This window comes from Malania oleifera, chromosome 3 (assembly GCF_029873635.1).
Source record: "Malania oleifera isolate guangnan ecotype guangnan chromosome 3, ASM2987363v1, whole genome shotgun sequence".
Taxonomy (NCBI): domain Eukaryota; kingdom Viridiplantae; phylum Streptophyta; class Magnoliopsida; order Santalales; family Ximeniaceae; genus Malania; species Malania oleifera.
Window position 1 is genome coordinate 28,706,491 of NC_080419.1, and position 13,647 is coordinate 28,720,137.

Sequence of the window (13,647 nt, forward strand, 5' to 3'; positions counted from 1 at the left end):
ATTTGCTGATATAAAGTTAATTGGATCATGGTGATATTTTAGACTGCACTTTTGAGTATTAATAGGGAAAAAAGTTGAGGGCTAACTGGGAATTTATGGCATTTCAAGAATTGTATTGCCATTTAAAAGTTATGAAGTCAAAATATAAATTTTGCAGCATAATTAATGGATTTAAATTATTTAATATCTCAGTGGAATTACTAGGTTTAATGGCTAGTTAGGGTCTATCTATAGTTAATGTGGGCTGAATATGGGTGTATAAGTAATTTTATTATATGGTTCACGAATGGGTAAATAGCCACTTAAATAGGCGGGTTGGGGTCTACCTAAAATTAATTGGTTTGGTTGAATATTTTATGGCCTAAGGACACTTTTTTAAATTTAATATAAAAATAATTTCATTCCTCTAGTTTTATTACATACAACAAACAAGGGGATGGAATTGGCATCCCATCTGGTTCTTGATTCCATGCTTCAACTAAGCACAGAATGGAACTACACATTCCACTTCCTAATTCAATTCCATTCTTTTTTTTTTTTTTTTGATAATAAAAGAAAGTATATTAGATAAGGAAAAGCGAAGGTACAATGTGCGGGGGCAACGAGTCCACAAAAAAAAAAAAAAAACAGGGAAAAGAAATAAAAATAGTGTAGAAGATCTGCCGCATATGGAAAGCTACCATTCTCAGCAACTCTAAATATAGAGTGTGCTGAGAATCACAATTAGTGTGTCCTAAGTTGGACTTGCCTTATTAGCTATAATTTCCTAGAATTAATTGTATAGAGTGTGAGTTGATTTCTTTCATTTATAAGCACCTGAATTTATATGTAAAAGCTGCAGTATGTAATGACATTATACACAACATAATACAAAAAGTCATTCTTTAGTTTTTTCTACTTGGTATCAGAGCCTAAGATTCTTAACACCCTAGCCTCACAATCCTGAAAAAACCCTAGCTGCATATCCCATCCCTGGGAAAACCGTAGCCACTATCAACTTCTCGAGCACACAGACTCAGGCTGAGAAAGAGGTTCAGCTGCCACCCTATCAGGCTGAGAAAGAAGTCCAGCCACGAGGTTCCGCTGCCACCCTCTCAGGCTGAGAAAGAAGTTCAACTGCCACCCCCTTCTCATGCAAAACCCTAGCTGCTGCACGTCCCTACCCGCCTGCAACCAGAAACCTCACAAATCACCATGTCTGTTGACAGTAAACATCTCATGTCAGCCATGCAATTCAACAGCCAACATGATCAATCCAACCTCCCGATGGTGTTTGAGAAGCTGAATTCCGCCAATTATGTCAATTGGGCACAATCAGTCAAGATGACCATTAGAGGGAAGAGCAAGTTGGGATATCTAGATGGCTCTAAGAAGTGGCTAGAAGAAGATGAAGCTGCAGCAGAGAGATGGGAAGATGAGAACTCACAGGTGTTGGCTTGGCTGATCAACACTATGCAGCCAAACATTGGGCATAAGCTGCATAACTACCTATTCATGGAGAAAGCAAGTGATCTATGGGCAGCTGTGAAAGAGGAATTTTCAAGTGGAGGTAATGATGCTTCAATGTATGAGTTGAAGAATCAAATTTGAGACACTAAATAAGGTGATTCCGATGTTAACTTCGGTTTCAATACTCTGAATTGATTATGGATGGAACTAGATTATTATCAAAATTTAGAACTTGAGAATACTCATGTGCCAATTAGAGTTACTCGCCTTATGGAGAAGGGTATGACGTATAAATTCTTAGCTGGTTTATGATCTGAATTTGATAATGTGTGCTCCATGGTGATTAGTAGAATTCCTTTCCTTCCCTAAGTGAAGCTTTCTTGATGGTACAAAGTGAAGAGAGCAGAAGAAAGGCCATTACTAAGGATCGGAGTGGAGAATTCGTGGCTATGGAAGTTAGCAAATATCGTAGACCTCCTAATAAAAGGAAGAAAGGGAACGGCAAGGACAATCTTTGGTGTGATCGATGCTATAAGTGGAGGCATACTATTGACACTTGTTTGGAGATACATGGAAGGCCAGGAGCTAATAGAGATAATGGTAAAAAAGGTGAGTAAGGCACATATGGCTGAACCTCAAGAACAGGAGGAGATTGCGTTAGCTTTTGCCAACAAGCAGCTTGCAAAACTAATGAAGTTACTAGAAATCTGTGCCGAGACTGCTAACTCCACAAGGGGTGGTAAAACATCCTGTGCTCTCTCTACTACTTCTATTAAGTGTAACACATGGATTTCTGATTCAAGTGCTTCAGATCATATGACAGGAAATAACTTTGTTTTTATCTCATATAAACCTGGCCTAGGTAGCCATAAAGTTGAAATTGCTGATGGTTCAACATCAGTAGTTGCAGGAAAAGAAACAGCTCATCTTGGAGGGAAATTGACAGTACCTAGTGTTCTGCATGTGCCTCGACTATCAGCAAACCTAATCTCTGTTCAAAAGTTGTGTAGGCAACTTAACTGTTTAGTGTGTTTTTCTGAATCTAGTTGTTTTTTTCAAGATTTGACCTCAATGTAGAAGAGTGGTCTAGGTGAGGAAGAAAATGGGAACCTGGTGAAGATGCACAACGGGCACCAACAATAGATACAATTCGCAAGTTTTCATGGAATGCAATGTCCTGGTGATCCTTCTGAAGCTTGGCTGTGCATATGAGACTTGGTCATCCATCTTTTCTCGTTCTTAGTAAAATGTTTCCTAGCCTAATAAAGCCCTCTAATGTATCCCAGTTTCATTGTTCTACTTGTGAATTAGCTAAACATCGGTGTCTTATCTTTCAAGTACTAATAAAGCATCTACTCCTTTTTCAGTTATTCATTCAGATGTGTGGGGGCCTTGTTGCATATCTTCTGTCTTTGGTTATTGTTGGTTTGTAACATTCACAGATGAGCACATTAGACATTTGTGGGTATATTTGATGTGCGACAAATTTGACGTTTTTTCACTGTTTGTTATTTCTTACAACATGATCCAAAATCTATTTGTCATAAATCAGAATATAGGGGTGGCAAAAAGGGTTGAAACCTGACGAGTGACCTGTGACCCGCTCGTTCAAATCGAGTTTAGGATTAATACAAGCTGACCCGTTTATAAATAGGTCAACCTAGACCCGAACCATTTATTAAACGGGTTAGGCTGGTTTGGGTTGGGGTGACCTGTTTTGCCAGCCCTACACAGACATGGAGACCCCTAGTTGATTAATTACCACCCGTAGCCTGCGTTGGTTCGCTCATCGGGGCATTGAAACAGGTAAATAAGTATATATATTTATATATTTATTTATTTATACGGCGGGGAGGTGAGATGCATGGTATAGGTGCTAGCTAGCTTGTTTGATTTTCATGATGACTCAGCTGCAAGCTAGTCATCTTTGGCACCATTCCTAATCCATTTTAGTTCTTTTCATCACATCTCTGCCTTCTTCTTCTTCTTCTTCTTCTTCTTCTTGCTATCTCCATGTTGGTTGTTGTGGACCTTTCTCTTCTTCCCGATTGCTCCCACTGCACCGCCACCATCAACCCCCCGTAGCTCTGTTCTTCGATAATGTCACACAAGTGGCAGCAAGAGGATGCTAGGGTTTGATATGAAGGCAGCACCACTCCTGAGGACAAGTGTAGAACTGTAGAAGGGTTGCTAGATCAAGGTGCTGAAGCGTAGAACGTTCACCGTTTGATTCGTTTGAAGTGCTTTGAAGGAGCAGAGGTTTGATTCGTCTGAAATTCGAAGGGCAGCAACGGCTGAAGGAGAGTTTTTTTTTTTTTATTTTAATTTATGTCATTTTATATGAATTGTTTAAAAAATTTCTAAGTAAATGAATTATTTTTTAAACTGGTTACCCGTTTATTAAACAGGCGAGTTTGGGTTTATATATTAGTTACCCATTAATAAACGGGTCAACCCGAATCCAAACCCGTTTAACTCCTACCTGTTTACAACTCGCCTGAGCCCGAGCCCGAGCCCTACCCGTTAACCTGTGTTGCCACCCCTATTAGAATACTTCATAGTGACCAAGGTAAAAAATATGTCAATAATGACTTCAAAACATTCTTTATCGAAAAAAGCATTATTCATCATATGTCGTGCGCACACGCCACACACCTCTCCTCAAAATGGTCTGGCAAAAAGAAAAAATTGACACCTTCTAGATGTTACTTGTGGTTGTAGCTTACTCTTTAATCATAATGTTCTTAATCATTTTTGGGGTGTGATGCGCTCTTAACTGCTACCTTTCTTATTAACCAGTAGGGGTGGCAAAATGGGTTGAAGCCCAATGGGTAACTTGTGACCCGCCCGTTTAAACTGGGTAAGAGTTTAATACAAACTGACCCATTTATAAATGGGTCAACTTGGACCCAACTCGTTTAATAAACGGGTTAGGCGGATTCGAGTCTGGTCACTGCCGGGTGACTCGTTTTGCCACCCCTGAGAGAGTCACATGGGAGGGGCGTAAGTTGATTGGGTTACAGCTGGGCTTCATCAATGAAGTCTCTCGATCAAGGAGGGGATAGTCTACCTGTTAGTTTGTCTCAATTAGCATGTGAGCGTGTCCAATGTCCTTCGGCGCACCCCTCACTTCCTCCCCTTTATTTTGTACTATTTTGCGCCGTGGGTAGTTTCAAACTAGCAACAGTAGGGTAGTTTCTTCTTGTAGCAGCGGCCAACGCCCCCACTTAGGTCTCATTCTCACCTACGCAGGGGTGCAACCATTGCCTGTTGGCCCTTCGCAGGCTCGCAGCAGTACCCCCAATCTTTCAAGCCTCCTTCCTCAGCTCTTCCCACCCAAACTCCTGCAGCTGCAGCAACTCCATACGAGGAGCCCCAATTTCTAGATCCTCGATCCAATCCAGATCCCTCCCTTTTCACTTCCCTCCTCCTTCCTTTTCCCACTCGTTTTTCTTCTTCCTCTTCTTCTATAACGGCACAGTTACCGACGCTACATTTCTTCTTTGGTTCTTCAGAGAGAGAAAGAGACTCAGAGAGCCGATGCTGTCAAATGAAGGAGTGCTTTTTAAAAAAATTGTTTAAAAAATTTAAAATAAATAAATTATATTTTTAAACGGGTGACCTGTGTGGTAAATGGGCGGGTTTGGGTTTACCTGTTAGTTACCAGTTTATAAATGGGTCAACTGTGACCCGAACCCGTTTAATTTCCGACCCGTTTATGACCTGCCCAAACCTGGGCCGTTAACCCATTTTGCCACCCCTATTAATAGGACTTTGAATCTCCATTGGACAAACTCAAAGCTATTTACCTCACGGTTTAATTCTCTTATGATCCCCTACTACATGTTTTCGGGCGTGTTGCCTTTATTTAGAATGTGTCAAGCAATATTAGTAAGTTAGAACCTCATGCAACAAAGTGTATTTTCCTTGGCTACTCGATGTTTCACAAAGGGTACATGTGTTATTGTCCACAGACTTGTAAGCTGTTTATTAGTAGAGATGTCACCTTCCATGAGTTGGTCCCATTTTGCCTCCCTATTGCTCGGCAGGGGGAAAATAGGGTCAATCTTGAGTAGTTCTGGAGTCCTAATCAAGGTCTAGATCAAGTCTCTAGGGAAATTGCTATGCCTATTTACGTGCAGGAATATGAAACTATCATTGAACACCCTGACCTACGGCTTGAACAGCCTGACCACCTGTAGCCTGAACACCCTGATCTGCGGCTTGAACAGCCTGACCACCCTGATCTGCGTCTTGGATCTGTTGTAATCTGAACATGCACTTGGAGAAATCCTACCACCAGACACTTTGCAACTAGGGGTGTGGCAAAACGGGTCAAACCCGATGGGTGACCCATGACCCACCCCTTTAAACTGGGTTTGAAGTTTATTACAAGTTAACCAGTTTATAAACGGGCCAACTTGGACCCGACCTGTTTATTAAACGGGTTAGGCGGGTTCGGGTGGGTGACCCCTTTAACTTATTATATATATAATATGCATTATACAATCAAAACCCTCACGATTCTCCGTCACTCTCAGTCTTAGCCTCACCCTTACTGCCTCTGTGCTGCTGATCTCCCAATTTTCCCTCACTCTTAGTCTCAGCCTCACCCTCACCCTCACCGCGTCTGTGCCTCAGCCTCAACCTCAGAACCCCCACTCACGGGGCACAACCTCAATTTCCATCTTTTGAAAAATAGATCAGAGCCTCCATCATCCTCCCTCTATCACATCTCTGATGCCGGCGGCTGAACTCTCACCGACAGCCCCTAGCTCCAACACCACTTCAGCCCATGACGCTTCCACCTTGATCCCCCCTAGCGACCATCTCATATACTCCTATGAATACTAGCTGGAAACCATCGCCGGGAGTGACCAGAACGATGCAACCACCTGTAGCTTGCTATCCCCCCACACGGTGATCTGAGAGAGAAGGGAACAGGAGAAGTATTAGAAAAAAAGAAATAGGGGAGGGCAGCAGTCGTGAAACTCCTGTGAAGGTGAATCCCATGACCTAATGCATTTTCCCTCTTTTCCTATATTAATTTTTGATCAATAGTATCTGCTCAACATTGATGGCTTTGTGAAATAAAATAGGATACATGCAATTGCAAATTTGCAATGGATTTTTGTAATTGAAGGAGGCTTCAGATTTTTCTAAAATCTGTGTACCTCTCCTCTTCATTATTCTTTTCTCATTGTCTTACTTTTATTTTAATTATTACTTTTTTTTTTAAAAGTGTCATTTTTATGAAATGTTAATTTTTTTTTTAAATAAATAAATTATATTTTTAAACGGGCGACCTGTTTATGACCCGTTTATTAAATGGGTGGGTTTGGGTTTACCCATTAGTCACCCGTTAATAAATGGGTCAACCCGAACCCGTACCCGTTTAACCCCGACCTGTTTATGACCTGCCTGAACTTGACCTGTTAACCCATTTTGTCACCCCTATTTGCATCCTGAACCTAAACCCACAGACAACCTGCAACAGACTGACTCTTCTAAGTTGCCAAAAACAGCAGAGTTTTGACATACCAGAGAAGGAGAAAGACACTACAGATACCAGAAAAAGTACCAGGCATGATTGAACCCATTCATTGCTCACAAGATTCCTTGGATGCAATAGAAGAAAGTATATCTAAAGGTACAAACTCAGCTTTAGATTTACATGGATAGAGAACTTGATATGCCTATTGCTATTAGGAAGGGGGTTCGAACATGCACTAAACACTCACTGTCAAATTATGTATCCTATCATAGACTTGGACTAGTGTTTAAAGCTTTTACTACCAGCTCAACAACTCTTTCCATTCCAAAGAATGTCACAGAGGTACTTCAATAGGACAATTGGCGGAAAGCAGTATTTGAAGAGTTGGGAGCCTTAGAAAAGAATCAGACGTGGAAGTTGTGCACACTACCAAGAGGTAAAAGGGCAGTTGGTTGCAGATGGGTATTTGCAGTAAAGTATAAACCAGATGGAAGTGTTGGAAGGTTCAAAGCACGCCTAGTAGCTAAAGGATATACTCTAACTCCAAGTGTTGATTACTTTGAAACTTTTTCTCCCATGGCTAAGATTAATACAGTTAGCATCCTATTGTCTCCAGCAGCAAATCTAGATTGGGAACTGAAACAGTATGATGTTAAGAATGCATTTCTTTATGGAGAACTTGAGGAAGAGGTCTACATGGAAATTCCACCAGGGCTAACAAGAGAAGATGTAAAGGGGAAAGTGTGTCACCTTCAGAAATCCTTGTATGGACTAAAACAGTCACCTAGAACGTGGTTTGGGAGAGTTACAAGGTTCATGAGAGGAATGGGTTGTAGGCAGAGTTAAGGTGATCATACTTTATTCATCAAAAACTCTACAAGTAACAAGATTGCTGTTTTGATTGTGTATGTAGATGATAATATTGTTACAGGGAATGATAAAGAAGAAATGGAGTATCTGAAATTGAGGATGACCCGAGAATTTGAGATCAAAGACCTCATAAATCTGAACTATTTTCTGGGAATAGAAGCTGCTAGATCTAAGCGGGGTATTTTTTTCACTCAAAAGGAAATATGTTCTTGATCTATTAAAAGAGGTTGAGATGGAAGGAAGTAGACTAGCAAGAACTCCAATTGAAGCAAATGCCAAGCTAAGAGTGAATGAAGGGAGTGAAGCAGTTGATAAGGGAAGATATTAGCGGTTAGTTGGTAGATAAATTTACCTATCACATACTAGACCTAATATTGCTTTTGCTGTAAGTTATGTGAGCAGGTTCATGCCGTGCCATGGTAAAGAACATATGGAAGCTATGAATCAAATCCTAAGGTATCTGAAGTCATGCCCAGGAAAGGGCATCCTATACAAAAAACATGATACATTGAATGTAGAAGTCTATACTGACTCAGATTGGGCAGGATGTTTGGATGATAGAAGATCCACTAGAGGATATTGTGAGTATATGGCAAGAAACTTGGTTACATGGAAGTGTAAGAAGCAAAATGTTGTTGCTAGATCCAGTACAAAAGCAAAATTCCTAGCCCTTGCTAAAGGATTAGATGAGATACTGTGAATTAAACTAATCCTGAAGGACCTGCAAATGAACGTCAATGGAACCATGAAGCTTTACTGTGACAACAAGTCAGCAATCTCATTAGCTCACAATCCGGTACTACATGAAAGAACTAATCATATTGAGATTGATAGACACTTCATTAGAGAGAAAATTGAGTCTGGAGAAGTGTGTATGCCATATATCCCTTCATCTCAACAAGTGGCAGATCTGTTTACTAAAGGGTTAGATAGGAAGACTTATGAAGTTTTGGTGGACAAGCTTGGAATGATTGACATGTATTCGCTAGCTTAAGGGGGAGTGTTGAAGATCTGCCGCATATGGAAAGCTACCATTCTCGGCAACTTTAAATATAGAGTCTGCCGAGAATCACAATTAGTGTTTCCTAAATTGGGCTTGCCTTATTAGCTATAATTTCCTAGAATTTATTGTTAGAGTGTGAGCTGATTTCTTTCTATTTATAGGCACCTGACTTTATGTGTAAAAGCAATAGTATGTAATGACATTATACACAACATAATACAAAAAGTCATTTGTTAGTTTTTTCTACTAATAAAAACAAAAAACTGAAAATAGAGCATGAAACTAGATATAATTAACCAAGAAAACCCCTTTTCAAACGCTTTCTTTTCCTCTCTCAACTCCATTTTGTGAACCAAACTAGCCATTAGAAGTAGCTTTTATGACTCTTGGTTTCAGTAGTTCTTACTTCTAGAATTCGCTGAAGTTAATTACTTAAAAAATGACATTGTTTTTGTTGCATATTTATTTACGAACATTATGGTCTAGTAGGGAATACAAAAATAAAAACAAATAGAATTGTGATTGCATTATAAGGTCTAAAAGCAATTGAACAAGATTTTTTTTTTTTGGAAGACACAACAGGAGGTAGCATATTCCATCCATTATCCTTCCTGCGCCTTCCGAGATTCAAAATCGAGACCTCCAATGTGAAAGTCGTAAGCTTTAACAATGTTCTTTAGAGGACAATTAAGCAAGTGCATGATAAACAACACAATAGCCAATGATTAATGTTTGCTAACAATTTGATTACTTTTGATGACAATAAGTGCAACCACTTGAAGTTTGTTTCATTTAGTAACCCAATTATATTTGCGGCCATAGTCATTTGTACGTAGTAAAATTATCCATAAATTTTGCCAATAATTTTGTTTTCCTCTCTCTCTCTTAATGAAAATTGAATCCCCCCCCCCCCCAAATATATTGCTATTATCTTTTAGAAAAATTCTAGAAAAGATCATTTGTGAAAGTTTTGACTTTTTCAAAACAACTAAAATCCTCTAAGGAAATTGCCTTTCTTTAGTGTATATATATATATATATATATATATTTATTTATATTTATTGCTGTACTATTCTTACAGCTATTTTTGACTTTATGTTTTGAATTACTGAAATACCCTCATATATCATTGATATTTGATTAGGAGAATACAAGTTAACTTTAGTCGTGTTTCTGAAGATCCTTTCACAAAATCCATTATGAGGAAAGGTGGAAGACTCTAGGAATTCTCTTGGCTTAATAATATCCCTACCGTTCCTTCTCGGCGATGGAAGTTGTAACCTGCAGAGTTCCTCCCAAGCATTCCTCCATGGTTCGTTCTTCACTCCCCCTTCCTAGTATTAACACACACAATTGTTGTCTCTAAATGTTGAATCCTAATATTTTTTTGCCTCTTCCTCTTTCCATTTGCCCTAGAGTTTTTCATTTGAAATCCTTCTCTACCATGCGATTGTGCGCCACTCACTGCTCGATGAATTCCCTCTATTATCCAATTTCTTCCTCCTTTTCTAGATTTCATAGATTTGCTTCCTTTATTTTTATTTTGGCATTTTAGAACTGTTGGACAGGCTGCTTTATTCTATTCATCTTTAATCTTGGTGATTGAGAGCACCTTATTTATTATTTTTGTTTAAATTTTTACTTATTTATGGCTAATGCACTGTGCAAAATAATAGCTTCCTGATTTGTTGTCATCTTGTGTTTCTCAACTTTTGTTTTCAGGCATTGGATATAATTTACATCACTAAGCACCACTGTTGCAATCTAATTTTAGATCTCTTGGGTTTTCTTCATCGAATGATAGGTATGCTGCATCAATTCTTGACTATGCTTTTCATATGCACATCTGTGTGTGTGTTTTGTCCTTGATGAATTTCTGTTCCTGATTTATATTCTATTCTACAATTAGTTGCCCACCAATAGTTGTCCAATTTACATCAGCTTTGATTAATGTTTGATTGTTTTTGAAGAGCGGATTTAATAGTTTTTGTTGAATCCCTGAAACAGAATAAATATTTTATATTCGTTGAGCAAGTTAAAACTTGAGCTTTGTACAACTAGATTTATACTTAAAAACCATGGCTTAATACTTAGTAGTAATATGGCAATTTTATCTTCTATTCAAAAGGCAATCTAAACAAAAAAAGAAAATCAACACTCAGTGCAAAGGGCTCCTGTGCCATATCAGGAGTATTTACGCTTACGCATCCTTACCTTGACGTTTTGAAATACTAATTTTGTGATTTGAACATGTAGAAATATGGGCTATGTTAGCAGGTGTTACATATAATTTTTTGAGTGTGCACTACACAAATCTGTGCATTCTTGTCTCACAAAGCTTCTAAAATCAATCCACAAGAATGCCTCTAAAGAATGAGGACAAACCCAATATTCTCCCAACAAATTGGAAGAGTTTGATTGAAGTGGATATTATGCATGCATATTTTTAGTAATATATCCATTTATGCGGTGTTGTAGAGCGGTGTTGTAGTAACATATCCATTTTGACCATAGACAACCTTCTAAAAAATGGAAAAAATACTGGTGAACTGGTGTTATCTCTGTTAATTTTGAGGCTGAAACCATTAACCATCTTCTTCTTGGCTGCAAGTGTACTAAGGAATTGTGTGTGCTGTGGCTCTTTCCATGTAGAGTATCTTTCGGGTCATGGTTGATTCAATTTCTAAAGGATTGTGGGCTTGGATGGGAATTAAGATGTAGAGCGAGAGTTATGCAGGACTGATGCCCACATCTCATTTTAAATTAAAGTGAAGGACAGACCAGGGGCCAGAGGAGCACCTGTGTGCCATAAGGTAAGAGCAAGAGTTGCTAGCCTGGATTCATAAAAATTTTGAGTCACCTGTATGCCATAAAGAGTCAAATGAAGAGAATTTTTTCAAAACTGTGGATCTTTTAGATGATGAGATGGAAACTAGGTGGCTCAGGATCTGTTAGATGACCTGGGTTTGGAGTTGGTGAATTCTAAAGGAGAGAAAGATAGGCTGCAGTCTAGTGAGTCTGGGGAGAGGAAAAGGGCTAAGAAATTGAGTAGGGAGTTGTATGGAAAGGTATCATCAGTTAACTATGACAACGAAAGTAAGTCCTTGAGGGTCCATAGTAGTGTAAAAGAAGGATTTTATCGTTGAATAGTGGGTTAAGGGATCGGGGTAAGAGGAGAGTGGTTAATGAATTAGTAAACAAGGTCAACCCTGATATTTGGTTTCTTCAACAAACTAAACTGAGGGAAGTGAACACTTTCCTCCTTGTAAGTATTTGGGGTTGTAGGAGCAAAGATTGGGTGATGTTAGCTTCTTTTGGGGCCTCCAGAGGTCTTTTTCTTTGTTTCTTTTGTTAGAAGTTAGAGGGGTCGAGAGTGGTGATTCAGGTCAATTTATGGTCCGAACTCGTCATCCTTGAGAAACTTTTTCTTGGATGAGTTAGCTGATGTTTTTTGGCACTGTGGGTGGTCGAGGAGACTTCAATGTTATTCTAAGCTCAAGTGATAAACTTGGGGGGTGGAGGATCTCTACGTGCATGAGAAGGTTTGATTTTCTTTTCCGGGATTGTGGGTTTAGAGATATCCCTTTAAGTAACAACCACTTTACTTGGCTAGCGTGTGGGGACGGATAGGCTTCTTCTTTTATTGATAGATTTTTGTACACCAACCATGGAAGACACCTTTCCACATTTGGGCAGGAAATTCTGCCTTGACCATCCTCTGATGACTGCCTTCTACTCCTTCGATTCCAACCCAATTTAGTGGGTCCACCCCTTTTTGTTTTGAAAATATGTGGCTAAGGCATCCTTTTGGGAGTGCAAAAGTTTGGTGGGGTGAGGCTCAGGTCCAGGGAACGGAGGGTTTCAAATTGATGAAAAAATTGAAATATGTCAAGGAGAAGGTGAAACAATGGAACAAAGAGATCTTTGGGAATACTAAAGAGACAGAAAACATTTTTTCCAAAATTATTGTTTTTGATAGACTCAAGGAGTGCGGTTTACTAGATGAGGAGGCTATAAGAATTGCTTTGTGCAATGAGTTGGAGGCATGGTGTTCAACTCCAAAAAATTTTTGAAATTTCTATTGTAATTTTTAATTCCACCTCCCATGAAATAGAAGTGGCTGTCATTCCATTTTACTAAGTTTTGATTGAAATTTCCACAATTCACCCTAGATTTATTGAAATTTTGAAATTAGCAAAATTGTCAAAATTTTAACTGCATAATAAAATTTTCTTGAAATTCAAATTTGAGATTCAAAACCCAAATTGAAATTTATTTGTTAATTTATTTTCTTTTCTTCTTGATACTAATTATTATTATTGCAAGAAGGATATGGAAATCTTTTGTTTTATGAAAAATAAACTTAGATATTAGCTACAACATTTTACGTCAACATTTATGCCTAAAGTCTTTGTATTTGTTTTCATTTATATTAATTTGACATGTTTAATATCATTATTATATTGCAATTATTTCATTTTATACACAACATACCTATCCGTACATATTTTATTTATGATTTTTTCATTCTAAATCTTGCATTTTTATGTCTATTTATGGTTTCTAAAGTTTTATAAAAGAATTCCGTGCTTTAGGTCATGCTTCAATCATTTTTTTAAAATCGAAATAAAAATTGACATCAAAGTTGAAGTTTCTGTACTTTTGAAGCCTCAAAATTTTTGTCGAAATCGAATTTAAGACCTTGGTTGGAGGTGCTCCTTCTGAGGGAGGGCATGAGTTTTTTTTTTTCTTTTTCCATAGAGTGGCCAGCGAAAGAAGGAAAGGCCTTATTAAAAAGCTGGAGTGTGATTCAAGGATTGCAGTGAGGGGG

General features: G+C 38.6%; 1 protein-coding gene across 9 annotated transcripts in view; it reads left to right on the plus strand.

Annotated features, from left to right (window-relative positions):
* LOC131151998 (uncharacterized) overlaps window positions 1-13,647 on the plus strand; it is a 45,475-nt gene that overhangs the window by 4,127 nt on the left and 27,701 nt on the right. For 7 of the 9 annotated variants that reach the window (XM_058103546.1, XM_058103543.1, XM_058103541.1 and 4 more), the window contains one exon: window positions 10,539-10,620. The gene's annotated coding sequence lies outside the window, so the exon portion shown is untranslated. Of the gene's footprint in view, window positions 1-9,960; window positions 10,129-10,538; window positions 10,621-13,647 lie in introns of all 9 variants that reach the window. The other 2 variants (XM_058103549.1, XM_058103544.1) reach the window with 1 other exon arrangement.